This window comes from Cryptomeria japonica, chromosome 2 (genome assembly GCF_030272615.1).
Source record: "Cryptomeria japonica chromosome 2, Sugi_1.0, whole genome shotgun sequence".
In the NCBI taxonomy this organism is placed as follows: domain Eukaryota; kingdom Viridiplantae; phylum Streptophyta; class Pinopsida; order Cupressales; family Cupressaceae; genus Cryptomeria; species Cryptomeria japonica.
Window position 1 is genome coordinate 210926142 of NC_081406.1, and position 13082 is coordinate 210939223.

Genomic DNA, 13082 nt, shown 5'->3' on the forward strand with positions numbered 1-13082 from the left:
ACACAGAAGAATATGTTAAAAAAATTTCCAACAATCTCCACATATGTTGACATAAATGACAACAAATTAGCCAATGTCCAACAACCTCCCCCTTTGGCATTGATGGCAACATATGAATGTGAAAAATAATCAATGTAAAGAAAGAAATCAACTCATAACAATCTCCCTCAAAATCAAAAGGATCAACTCCCCTTTTGACAGACAACTTAAAATACTTCAAGGTTTTTCACATGCTTCTCTCCTCCTTTGACATCAATGACAAAGGCTCAGGAATCATGATTCCCTCCCCTTTGAATTCGCTTCACAAATATAAACATTTGAACCACCAACATTGACACAGACTACTCCCCCTGAGTAGCAGCCTCACTCATCAATTTAGAGCATAAAATACCTCTATGAAGTTCACCAGACTGATGAAAATCATTGCACCTTAGTTCTCATCGAGAGGGGAAATTACCCCTAACTTCTCTCTAGGATACTCAAAAGTACCTTTAGGCAAAGGCTTCGTAAAGATATTTGCAATATGTTCCTTTGTAGATACATACTCCAATCTGACTTCTTTCTCATTCACCTTCTCTCTCAAGAAATAAAACTTAATTGATATATGATTTGTCTTGGAATGCAACACTAGATTCTTTGAAATATTGATAACACTTGAATTGTCACAGTATATAGCAATAGGCTCATCATAAATAACTCCTATATCCTTCAACGTTTGCTGCATCCAAATTACCTGAGTACAATTGCTAGCAACAACAATATATTCAGCTTCTGTAGTAGATAAGGAAACAACATTCTACTTCTTACTTGCCCTAGAGACCAACTTCTTTCCCAAAAAGAATGCACCACATGTAGTACTCTTCTGGTCATTAACATCACCTACCCAGTCAACATCTATAAAAGCACTCAAAGAAAATTCATCATTCTTAGAATACCACAAACCAAAATCAACTATTCCTTTCAAGTATCTGAATATCCTTTTTATAGAAATAACATGAGATTCCTTAGGATCGACTTGAAATCTAGAAACATGACATACAACATTCATTATATCAGGTCTAGTATGAGTCAAATACAACAAACCACCAATCATAGATCTATATCTGGTTTGATTAGCTTTTAGAGAGTCATCATTTTTTGTCAGCTTACATCTAGTCACCATAGGTGTACCAACAGGTTTGGAGTCCTCAAAACCAAATTTCTTCAACAATTCCTTCACATACTTAGACTGAGATATGAAAATACTTTTTTCCAACTGAGTAATTTCCAATCCCAGAAAGAATTTCATCTCACCAATCATAGACATCTCAAATTCATTTTGCATCTCTTCAACAAATTTCTTAAATATACAATCATTTTCTCCAAAGATAATGTCATCAACAAAAACTTCAACAATCAAAATGTTATTTTGATCAATTTTGAAATAAAGATTACTGTCGGTAGTACCTTTATTGAATCCAAGCTTCATCAAATTCTTATCCAATCTGGCATACTAAGCTCTAGGGGCTTGCTTCAATCCATACAATGCTTTCTTCAACCGAAAAACTATGTCTTTTTCATCTGTCATCTGAAATCCATCTAGTTTCTCAATGTAGACTTCTTCTTCCAATTCACCATTACGAAAAGGTTGATTTGATATCCATCTGATAAAACTTGAAATATTAGTGAGTAGAATAGGCAATAAATAATCTAACAACTTCAATTTTAGCTACCAGAGAAAATGTCTCCTCATAGTCAATTCCTTCCATCTGTGAATAACCCTTACAAACAAGTCTAGCTTTATTTCAGACAACTTCACCTTGTTCATTCAACTTATTTTGGAATACCCATTTAGTTCCAATTACATTTTTATCCTTAGGTCTAGGGACAAGAATCCATGTATTATTTTTCTCAATCTGATTCAATTCTTCTTCCATAACTTTAATCCAATTTTCATCTTTGCATGCTTCATCAACATTCTTAGGGTCAATCTTAGAAATTAAACAAATTTCTTCAGCACGTCTTCTTCTAGTCAACAGACCCTTATTCTTGTCACCAATAATCTGATTTTTTGAATGATTCAACCTCACATGCTTGGGAGTTTTATGATTTTCTTGAATTCCAGTTTCTCGAACTCTTCTTCTGCACTAGCATCTGCACCTTCATTCTCGGACTTTTCCGAAGCAATCTGAACTTGATTTTGGGTTTGTACTAGCTTTCCTTTGTCTGAACTGGCATCCTGATCATTAAAATCATATCTGCAAGATTTAATGTGTCTTATATTACCTTCATCAACCTTCACATTAGCACTTTCAACCATCTTTCTCAATATTTTATTATAACACCAATAGGCTTTACTTTTAGTTGAATAACCAAGAAAGATTCCTTCATCACATCTAGCATCAAATTTTCCAAGATCTTCATCTCTTTTGATATAGCATTTACTACCAAATTTTTTAAAATATCTAACAGTAGGAGCATGACCAAACCATAACTCATAAGGAGTCTTACCAGTATCACCTTTGGCATTCACCTGGTTAAGAGTGTATACTGCAGTACTCACAACTTCTCTCCAAAAAACATGCAGAATATTTCCTTCAATCATCATGGTTCTAGTAGCCTCTTGAACTATTATATTCTTCCTCTCTACAACACCATTCTGTCGTGGAGTCCTAGGAGTAGATAAATGTCTCTTAACTCCATGCTCTTCACAGTATGCATTAAACTCACTGGAAGTGAATTATCCACCTCTGTTAGATATTAGACACTTCAACTTCATTCCAGTCTCAGTTTCAACTCTAGCTTTGAAAATATTGAACTTCTCCAATGCTTCAGACTTCTCCCTTAAGAAGGTAACCCACATCATCCATGAATAGTCATCAATCAACAACATGAAATACTTGTCACCCTGCAAGATTCTCACTCTAGAAGGACCACATAGATCAATATGCCCAAGATCCAACAATCCATTAGAATTATATTGTTTTCTCTTTTAAGTAACTCGTGTTTGCTTCCCTAATTGACATTCCTTACATACTGGATTAGAAGTCTTTATTAACTTCAGTAGATCTCTCACTGCCCGAGTAGAACTTATCTTAACTATATAGTCAAAATTTACATGACACATCCTTTTATGCCATAACCAACTTTCATCAATCTAAGCAATCAGACAACTTTTACCACCAACATTCAAGTGAAAGATATTACCTTTAGTCTTTGTACCTAATGCAATCTCAATTTTGAAGCTACTCAAGATCTCATATTTTTCATTCTTGAATTGCAAGTTATATCCCTTATCAACCATTTGACCAACACTCAAAAGATTATGCTTTAAACCTTCAACATACAACACATCATTAATATTATGCTTACCATCAAGAGAAACAAAACCTCTACCATGGATTACACAAACTCTGTTATCACCAAATCTTACTATACCACCATCATACCTTTCCAAATTTACAAATTTACTCTTATCATCTGTCATATGATGAGAGCAACCACTGTCAATTACCCATTCATCTTTCTCCTCAACTTTAGCAACTAAAGCTTTCTCCTTATTAGTACACCTTTTAGAATCTGTAGCTACAGGATCATCTTCCTTGATAGCAATGAACACAAATTCATCTCCTGAATTCCCCTTATTCGACTCATCATCTGTAAGACCTTCATCAACAACATAATAACACTTCTTTTGATATTTAGGCTTATATGGCTTAAATGGCTTCTTAGAATTTCTCTCTACTTCCAGACACCTTGATGCAAAATATCCTATCTTAATACATGAAAAACATTTAAGAGGTAACTTTCCTTCATACTTGCAAGCACCTTGAGGCAATCTTTTGGCAATAAGTGCTTCAAGCTCCTCAAGCTCTCTTTCTTCATCTTCCATCTCTTTCTCATATCTAGATATTCTTGTATAACTTTCTTCCGGATCATGTCGATGCTTCCCAAAAACAATAGATTTGAATGTAGATTCAGTCTTAGGAAGAGAGTCTCCAAACTCACTCAGCTCAAAAGCAACAAGCTTACCAATCAACATGTCTCTTGTCACATTTGTCACAGTTTGGATACCATCAATAGCAACAATTTTATGTTTTTAAGCGGGAGGTAATGATCTCAACACTTTAGCAACAATCTCATATTCTTCTAAAACTCCACCGATACATATGATTCCACACACAAGCTCATTCACTTTCTGCATATAAAAATTAATGTTCTCATCTTCACTCATCTTCAGGTTCTCATATTTACCCTTCAAGCTTTGCAACTTAGCAATCTTCACACAACTATCACCTTTATGCAAGGTCTACAACTTTACCCAAATATCATGAGCAGTCTCTAAGTCCATCACATTAGTCATCTCAGAATCTAACAAGGCACTCATCAATGCTTCCTTGGCTCTAATATTGAAATTTTCTTCCTTTATCTCATCCAGAGTAGTAGGACCATTATATAAATTCTTAGTAATCTTCCAGTACCCTTCTCTAATGCATCTCAAATGACATTGCATCCGTCTATTCCAGAGAGTAGTTCGTTCCATCAAATCTCAGACTATCCTTCTTGAAAGAAAAGGTTGCCATCTCAGATGTCCTCAAACAGTCAAGATTCTTCCAGAGGATCTATCTCTGATACCAATTGTTGGTGACAATGCAACAAAATGAGAGGGGGGGGTGGTGAATCAGTTTGCACAAAAACCTACTACCGTGATTTGATAATTAACAGTTAAAGCATGAAACAACACCGCATCAATAACACACATAATTGACTGTCAACCTGAAATATTTTCTTGTGAATTTCCAAATCATGAACGAAACAAACTAAGGACACACATCAACGTCTAGAACACGTCCCACACATTCACAACCAAAGATATAGAAATTTTGGAGTAATACAGAGCACAAACCAGGATATTGAATAACACAAGCAACTACATAACATCCCTAATACCAAATCTCATAACTCGATCATAACATCATGCAGACCTCTACAAATGGGAATGAACCATCTACAAACAACATACTAGAAACCCTTTTAAACCGCATCAGCTCATCTGCAATACACAGGCTAAACCAACTCATTCTATCAAACCACAATACTGTAATACATAGAAGAATATGTTAACAAAACTTTCCAACAATCTCCACATATGTTCACATCAATGACAACATATCAACCAATGTCCAACACCATGAAGGATAGTAAGGAATGCCCAGTAGTTGAATCGATGATCATATCAATATTCAGTACTGGAAAGTCATCTTTAAGAGAAGCCTTATTTAAATCTTGAAAATCAACGCACATTCAGATTCATCCATCACACTTTCCTACTGGAACAATATTCGATATCGAAGGAGAGTAGTCGATAGGATGGATAAAGCCAACTTTTAGAAGCTTCTCTAACTTTTTCTTGACTAACAAAGCTACCCTAGGATTCATCTTTCAAATCTTTTATTTTATAGGCTTGACATCAAGACTTAACACATTATTGTGAATCACAACGGATTCATCAATCCTTAGCATGTCCTCATACAACCAAGCAAAAACATATGGATATTTATACCTGAATGTAGCTTAGATTCCTCAGAATATAAACATTTTCCTATTTTGATAGCTTTGCTAGAATCCTTAGTATCCATAATAACGTCAATAGTGTCTTCTTTAAGGAGCATGCTACGATCTTCAGAATGAGACAAAGGTACATTTTCCTCATCATGAGATAAGGGATGTGTTTCACAAATATTCATAACGAATTCTCTAAAGTATGCATGATCATTCAAACACTAAGGGAATCGATGCTTATGATGATAAGAAGGCAATCCAGAATACACCCTAAATAATTCCTTGAAAGCTTCCTCAGAAGGGAAAAGGTCCAAAGGTACTTCATCGAGTGATGCAGTAATAGTGAGGTGTTCTGAATGTATAAGCTGAATAGGGAGGACATCTACAAAAATCATGTTAACATTTAACCATGGTTTTGCTTTATGAGATGTAGGTCGATATCCAAGTTCAATGTTACGATGATGGAGTTCAGGTTCCAAAGGAATCTGAATACCTTGTCCATTAGGTCCACAACCTCTACCATCATAACTGAGTTTTGAGAAAAGGTTATACCTTGGGCCATAGATGTCATTAATTTCTCTAGAGGTCAGAGGTTTGGTGTAGAAAAGATGATCAACATGATAAGTATCACCTAGCTTAACAGATGTGTAATCATCCATTGTGGCCAAGGTGAACAAAATTTTAGGAAATCTTAGGTGGATGAGGTTAACCTTATATTCACCATCATGAGAATCCATGAAATCTAAGGAACCTCTATTGTCACCCAAGCGCAAATTTACCTTAGGCAGAGAAGATGGTTTGATAGATGGTGAATTAATCAAGGTAGACTCAGAGATTTGTTCTTTTTGGAGGTTTGCTTTGGGAAGATCCTCTTTTGGAGGATCCCACTTCTTTGGTGACTTCTTCTTTAACTCTTTGTCACTCTTTTGGATCTCTTTTTTAGGAGACTCTACAGAAGTAGAGGTTATCACCAGAGAAGATAATGTTGAAGTATAATTTTTAAATGAAGGTATAACCGAGGTCTGACCTACTACTCCCATTTGACATAAGTACATGGCATCAAGGTTAGCCTTGATTGTGACCACTTGATTTTTTTCAACAAACTTTATTGACCCATGAAGGGTAGAAGAAATATCTCCTAAAGCATGAAGCCAAGGTCTACCTAAAATAAGGTTGTAAGATAAAGGCTCCCTAGCATCACATGTACCAAGGTTGGGATAGTAATAGGTCCAACCTTCAAGGGAAAAATAATAGTTCCCACAACGGTATTTTTAGTATTATCAAAGCCACAAATAAATAAAGAAGATGCTACAAGTGAATTTGGATCTACTTTAATCTTTGGTAATAAATCTAAGCTACAAACATTAAGTGTCGACCTTGTGTCAACAAGAATTTGTCTAATACCAACACCATTAACATGAACAATTATCATTAACGAATCAACCAAGTTTCTTACTTTGGGAGGTGAAAGTTCATGAGGATAGAATGTAATATTTGGCGAATCCACACCAATATGGTCCATCAATGCATTCACATCTATCAGTCTCATAGAAGAGGGTAACAAAATATTTTGCAAATCCTCCTGTAGCATACCTTGACACATCAAAGCAGTCTAAAGAAAGTCCCATTGTGAGATCTTAGTAGGAGTAATTCTAAGTTGCTCGATAAGATCATAGTCACCAAGGTGCTTAGCTATGGGTTGAGGTGTTTGAGGAAGACTTGGTTGAGATAACGATAAAGGTGAGCTTGACTGATTGGGATGTTTATTCCTCCTTGTATTATACGTATGAGCAACGATGTTGTAGGGAGACTGCTTAGACTGTATAAACTTAGTATATAAATCAAGAGCATCTCCCTTAAACGGTTTCCCACTAATGGATTTAACTTTCTTAGGAGAAGGACTGGCTACAATCATGTAGATGCATGGTCTCTTAGGCCTTCGTGGAGCCACAGAGACAACAATGACATTCACAAACTCTTCATCCCTAGAGGAAGAAAAGGTTGGGGATAAACAATCTTTAACATCTCCACAACTAGGAGGAGACGTGTCTAGAAAGTCATCCAAGACCTCATCTAGCATATCGAAGTCATCCTTAGATAATGCCTTATTGAATGCATAAAACTCTAAGAGAAAAAGATCCGACATAAGGCATTCATGTCAAGTTCACCAAAATTTAGAGGGAGGGATTTTCTACCTTCAAGATGACAAACCTCAAGGAACAAATCTACCCTCACACTACCTCACTTTATTGGCACTCAAGTGAGCCAGGGGATAAATATAACATAAATCAAACAACAACTAAACTAATGTATCAATATTGCTAAATTTTAGAAACATATAACAAAATAAGGAAATTCAAATCATGATAGAAGCATATAAGTAGAAAGTAAATTTTACCACAAGGCTAATTTATTCTCATATTTTGGACACCAACACAATGCGTGGACGTGTGTGCGCCACACTGTTGTTTGTACAAACAAAAAATAAAAATGCACAAGTACCCCAAAATATACTCTCTACAACGTAAAACTTGTTTGTCACCTACACACGTTGAGACGAGGGAAATTATTAGGGTTGTATAGGGGTTTGCCTCAGTTAAACCCTTGCTTTGGTGTTTCCATCACCACAAATAGTCAGATTGATATAATGTATAAATAGATAAATGTAATATAAACAAACCCCGCTTAATGGAGGAAAACCCCTATTACATGAGATGCAAAGATAAATGATAGTGTAACATAAAAAAACTCGCTTAATGGAGGGAAACCCCTATTGCATGATGTACAAAGAAATGATTTAAATGTGCCTAGATAATAGATGTGTTCAATGATTCATTAGATATGACAATGCAGTATTAAGAATAAATAAGATAAGAGAGAAGACAAAGCATTTTAGCCAAACCCCTCTCTTGAGATAAGAGTCTGATAAAACTTGATGTAATCTTACTACTATGAGAGATCCATGAGTGTGATAATGATTTTAGAGAGCTCAAGATAAGAAAAGTGCAAAGGGAGTTTTCTGAAAGCTAAAAGACCATCGAGAGAGAAAAGAAAAAGGAAGAGAAGACAAACCCATGAGAAAAAGGATGGGATTTTAAAACTAAAAACGAGTGGGAGTAACCATTTTGAACATGCCCAACCCAAGGGACATGCGTCATCGAAAGGCTGGAGTGGAATATGCCATCTAGATTCGAGGAACCATCGGGACGTTAGCACGCCGCATGGACGTCTGCGCGTTGTGCTTCCGTCCAACCAAAGATGATCCTAATTGGAGTCTTAGGGTGATTGGCGACACTTTGTCTTTAGAGGCCATGATGTCAAAATGATGAAATCTTGATCATGAACCTTGCCATAAATGCACCGGGTGCAATGCATAAGTGTCATAAATGCATGGGGCATAATTTATGACACTATAATAATCTACTTAGAAACTCCTCTTGATGTCACTTGTGAAATTTGGAAGTCTCAAGATCAAAAGGTCAAGGCTACTCAAGGCCAAATTACTAGCATGATAACATTGACCTACCTTGGTATGACCACCATGACAAAATTATCTAAAGGGTGTGCATATTTGTTTAGGAAGTAGATGGGGCCTTGAAACTTATCTGATTGATTTTAATAGAGGTTTCATGTTCCTAATAAATGTACCTCTTTTGGATTAGTAGAAAATATACATATCTACATGCAAACTTAATATATCTTTGTACACATGAAAAACAAATAATGCAACCTAAAATATCAAATATTTTAACCTAGTAAATGGGATGATGTGGTCTAGAAGCTAATTGGGATGACTAATGGCAACATGTAAAAGCATCCTAAGAGATCTTATCTCTTTACTTGCAAGGGAAGTGCCAAAAAATAGCCAACCTTCTCTTCATACACTCTTCATGAATGATTAAAAATGAGATATGAAACCCAATAATTAGTTTACATTCAATTGATAAAGGTTTGACTTTTTCTTAAATTCTTTTTAAATCATCAATGAACTATAGAGATTGATATGAAGGTTGGGTGGCTATCAAATAAATGGCATAATGAAAGTCCAAATCCTAGTCAAGATAAGATATAATAATGATACACTTATAAACAATGATGGATTTGAATCCCCAATAAATCTAATGTAATGATGTAATAACTAGAGCATAATCTAATGTAAGGGAAGGTTTAATTTTTCTTTTATTATTGGTGAACTGTAGAGATTGATATAAATGTTGTATGATTGTCAAAAAATTATGACATAATGAATGTCCAAAACTTAATCAAAATATAATAATGATACACTTGTAAATAAGGATGATCCCAAACCCTTAGCAAATCTCATGTAAATGACATTGAGAAAATTGAAATTTTAGTTAGAATGAATGATAAACCCTAACTTGGTCAAACCTAGGTCACGTAGGAATGTTGGGTTCACAAAACATGTAAGGGAAAATCAACCAATTACATAAACATTTAGGCTAATTAAGCAATCAACTAACAATTATAAATGAGCTTAGAAAGTTGACATTAAATGTTGTAATTAATAGCTATAAATAATTTTTAAAAATTAAATAAATTAAATGAGAGGTGCTTAGCTATAATCTAATGAAGGTGGGAATTTAGATGTGTCAAAAGTCCATTCACCATGATATGAAAATTTAATAACTTATTAAATAAATATTGCTGTTCAGTAAATTTGATTGTGTGTTATCCTAGTTTACCTTTGTAGGTGTAGATTTTAACTTCTACATATAATTAAATGCATGATTTATGGGTCTAATTTTGCTAAATGCTTTTGATTGACATTTGTTTACCTCTATACATAGTCTTTGAATCTAGTAAGGAACATACAACATTTAAAGAAACCTCTTATAGGATTTTTTTGCTAAATTATATGGCTTATGTTCTACTTAGTTAGACCCGTATATAGATTGATTTAAAAATAATTAACCAATGCCTAGAATAATAAACACGCTTACAATATGTTCTTAGAATAATAATACAATGCTTCATTATCTTTTTTTATTCTTTTGAAATTAAATATTAGATGTATTCAATAGATCTCTAGATGATTATTTTTTAATTAGGTTTAGTTCTTAAATACACTACGCTAGTATTTAGTTTGGAATAATTTGTACTTTAGTTAGTTTACAATAGCTAAAAAATATCAACAAGACTTGAGATTTATAAATTTGAAATTTCATTCTTAAGTTTCATGAGTGTGAAAATGGTCTAAGATACATTCTACTTTTGTAACCCTAAACCAAGTAAGGAATGGAAAGTCTTTAAATCAAGATTGATATCAAAATAGAATGAAGATAAGATAATATAATTTACCAACTTTTATATAAAAAATAATATCTAAATACTAATCATTACATAAAAGACAATGAATAATTAGGTAAATGCAACATTAATAAGAAAAGACATTAATATGCAATTTTCACCATTATAGTGTTGTACTTTAGTATATTTATATTTTAATATAAGGGAGGTTCTAAATATCTACTCTTGTAACCCTAAACCAAGGTAAGGAATGGAAAGTCTTTAAATCAAGGTTGATATCAAAATAGAATGAAGATAAGATAATACAATTTATCAACTTTCATATAAAAAATAATATCTAAATACTAATCATAACATAAAAGACAATCTAACAATTAGGTGACAACACTAATCATTAGAGTATTGTAGTTCAATATATTTATATTTTAATATAAGGTAGGTTCTAAATATCTATTCTTGTAGCCCTAATAATTAGGCGAACATAACATTAATAAAAAAGACATTGATATGCACTTCAATATATTGAGGTTTTAAATATCTACTCTTGTAACCCTAATCAAGGTAAGGAATAAAAAGTCTTTATATAGAAAAGTATTTAAATATAAATCATTACATAAAAGACAACCTAACAATTCGGTGAACGCAACACTAATAAAAAAACAATATGTAATTTTCATCATTATAGTGTTTTTGATTAAAAAAGTAGCGTTAACAAGGGCGCTGACCCAATACAAAGAGACCTCAATCCCTCAACGATTAGCGTTAACTATTGCTAATTGTTTTTGAAACAACACAACGTTAAGAAGGGCGCTGACCCATTACAAAGCCAAAGGCTATCAAAAAAGACCAAGCAGGGGTGCAAACCCCAAAAGGACAAAGTCGGACTGGCTAAACCAACCCAGACAGCTGTTGCAAAGCGGCAACACGCTGTTGCAGCGGAGCACCAACAAGAGAAGGAACGCCAAGAGCATAGTGAAAGTGATAAGCAGGAGCAACAGGAGGAGGATCCAAGGGGGCAGAAGGGGCCGCACCAACAGTAACATCAACCAGGGCTTCATCAGCTGTAAGGGGCACCTCATCATGGGATGAATCAACCGAAACAGAATTTGAAGCATTAATCGTCAAGTGGTCCTCCGTAGCATCTTTCCACCAAGTAGCAGCACCTTTGCGACGAGAGAGAGAACAGTCAGAAGCAAGGTGACCCGTTGAGAAACACCTTCCACAACGAAACACCTTCATCATTATAGTGTTGTGCTTCAGTACATTTATATTTTAATACAAGGAAGGTACTAAATTAAAAAACAATAACAATTATAGCCAAATTGAAGTTGTTAGAAATCTGGCCTCCACAAATTCAGACCTAAAAGTCTTATAAACGTCAGCCGTGGAAAAATAGCACAACATAGAAGCAAATAAATAATAAAAACCCCATAACTATTCAAAAATAAAAATTTAAAATAAAAAGGAATATTTGCGGCAGGTCGAGTCTCGATTCACGGCAAAATTCGATTGAAAAGTGATGAAAAGACATTGAAATTGAAATTGACGAAAAAGACAATCTGTTTTGATGAATCACTACCTAGTGCAGACAAAAATGATTATAAATGGCGTGATAGAGATCCACTGCCCAGACCAAAAAATCAGATCAAGAATATGTGGTGGAAGCTGGGTGCGGAGATTACCAACAATTTTTTTCTCTGGTTTCACTGTGCAGCTGTCGGACTCTCGTTAGCTTCAGTAAACTCTGGTTTTAAACATGGTACTTACTCCTGTTTAAGGATCTACTTAAGAATATTATCCGTCAGTTTTCGCTTTTTATTTTTTTTAAATTTTAAAATTTCAACGGCTTAGGCCGTTAGGATTAAAGAAATATGTAATGTTGAAAAACATTTGCAGAATGGCGGTTTGCCTAGTCCGGAGTTCGAATCGCAGGAACTTGTCTGTGAGAAAAGTTAAAAACAGGGGATATTTCTAGCATATTCCGTTTGTTTCCTTGGTAAGATGATTTTGCTGTTGGAAATGTTGCAAGCAAAGCTTACAAGGTTTGGAATGATTTTGGTGTTTGAAATGCTTGGAAAGCCTTGTGCAGGGCTACCTTTTTCAACTCGGGAAAGTAGGCTACCGATACTGCTCATATTTACATCTTCACGCCACACCGTTCTGTCTGCGAAAAGGTTGGTGGCTGTACACAGCTACTTTTGTTTTAAAAGCTCCTATGAGTATAGGAAAGCCTCCAAAAATTGGCGTATGTAGGCTTTGAGTGACCGACACAG

The 13082-nt window shown here is 34.6% G+C and overlaps 1 protein-coding gene across 2 annotated transcripts in view; it reads left to right on the top strand.

The window, feature by feature from the left end:
• Positions 1 to 12410: 12410 nt before the first annotated feature.
• The window catches only part of LOC131074952 (3-oxoacyl-[acyl-carrier-protein] synthase II, chloroplastic), a 59784-nt gene continuing 59112 nt past the window's right edge, over positions 12411 to 13082 (top strand). The window contains exons 1-3 of one of the 2 annotated variants that reach the window (XM_058011697.2): positions 12411 to 12568; positions 12706 to 12805; positions 12889 to 12983. The gene's annotated coding sequence lies outside the window, so the exon portion shown is untranslated. The remainder of the gene's footprint in view (positions 12569 to 12705; positions 12806 to 12888; positions 12984 to 13082) is intronic. The other variant, XM_058011696.2, reaches the window with a different exon arrangement.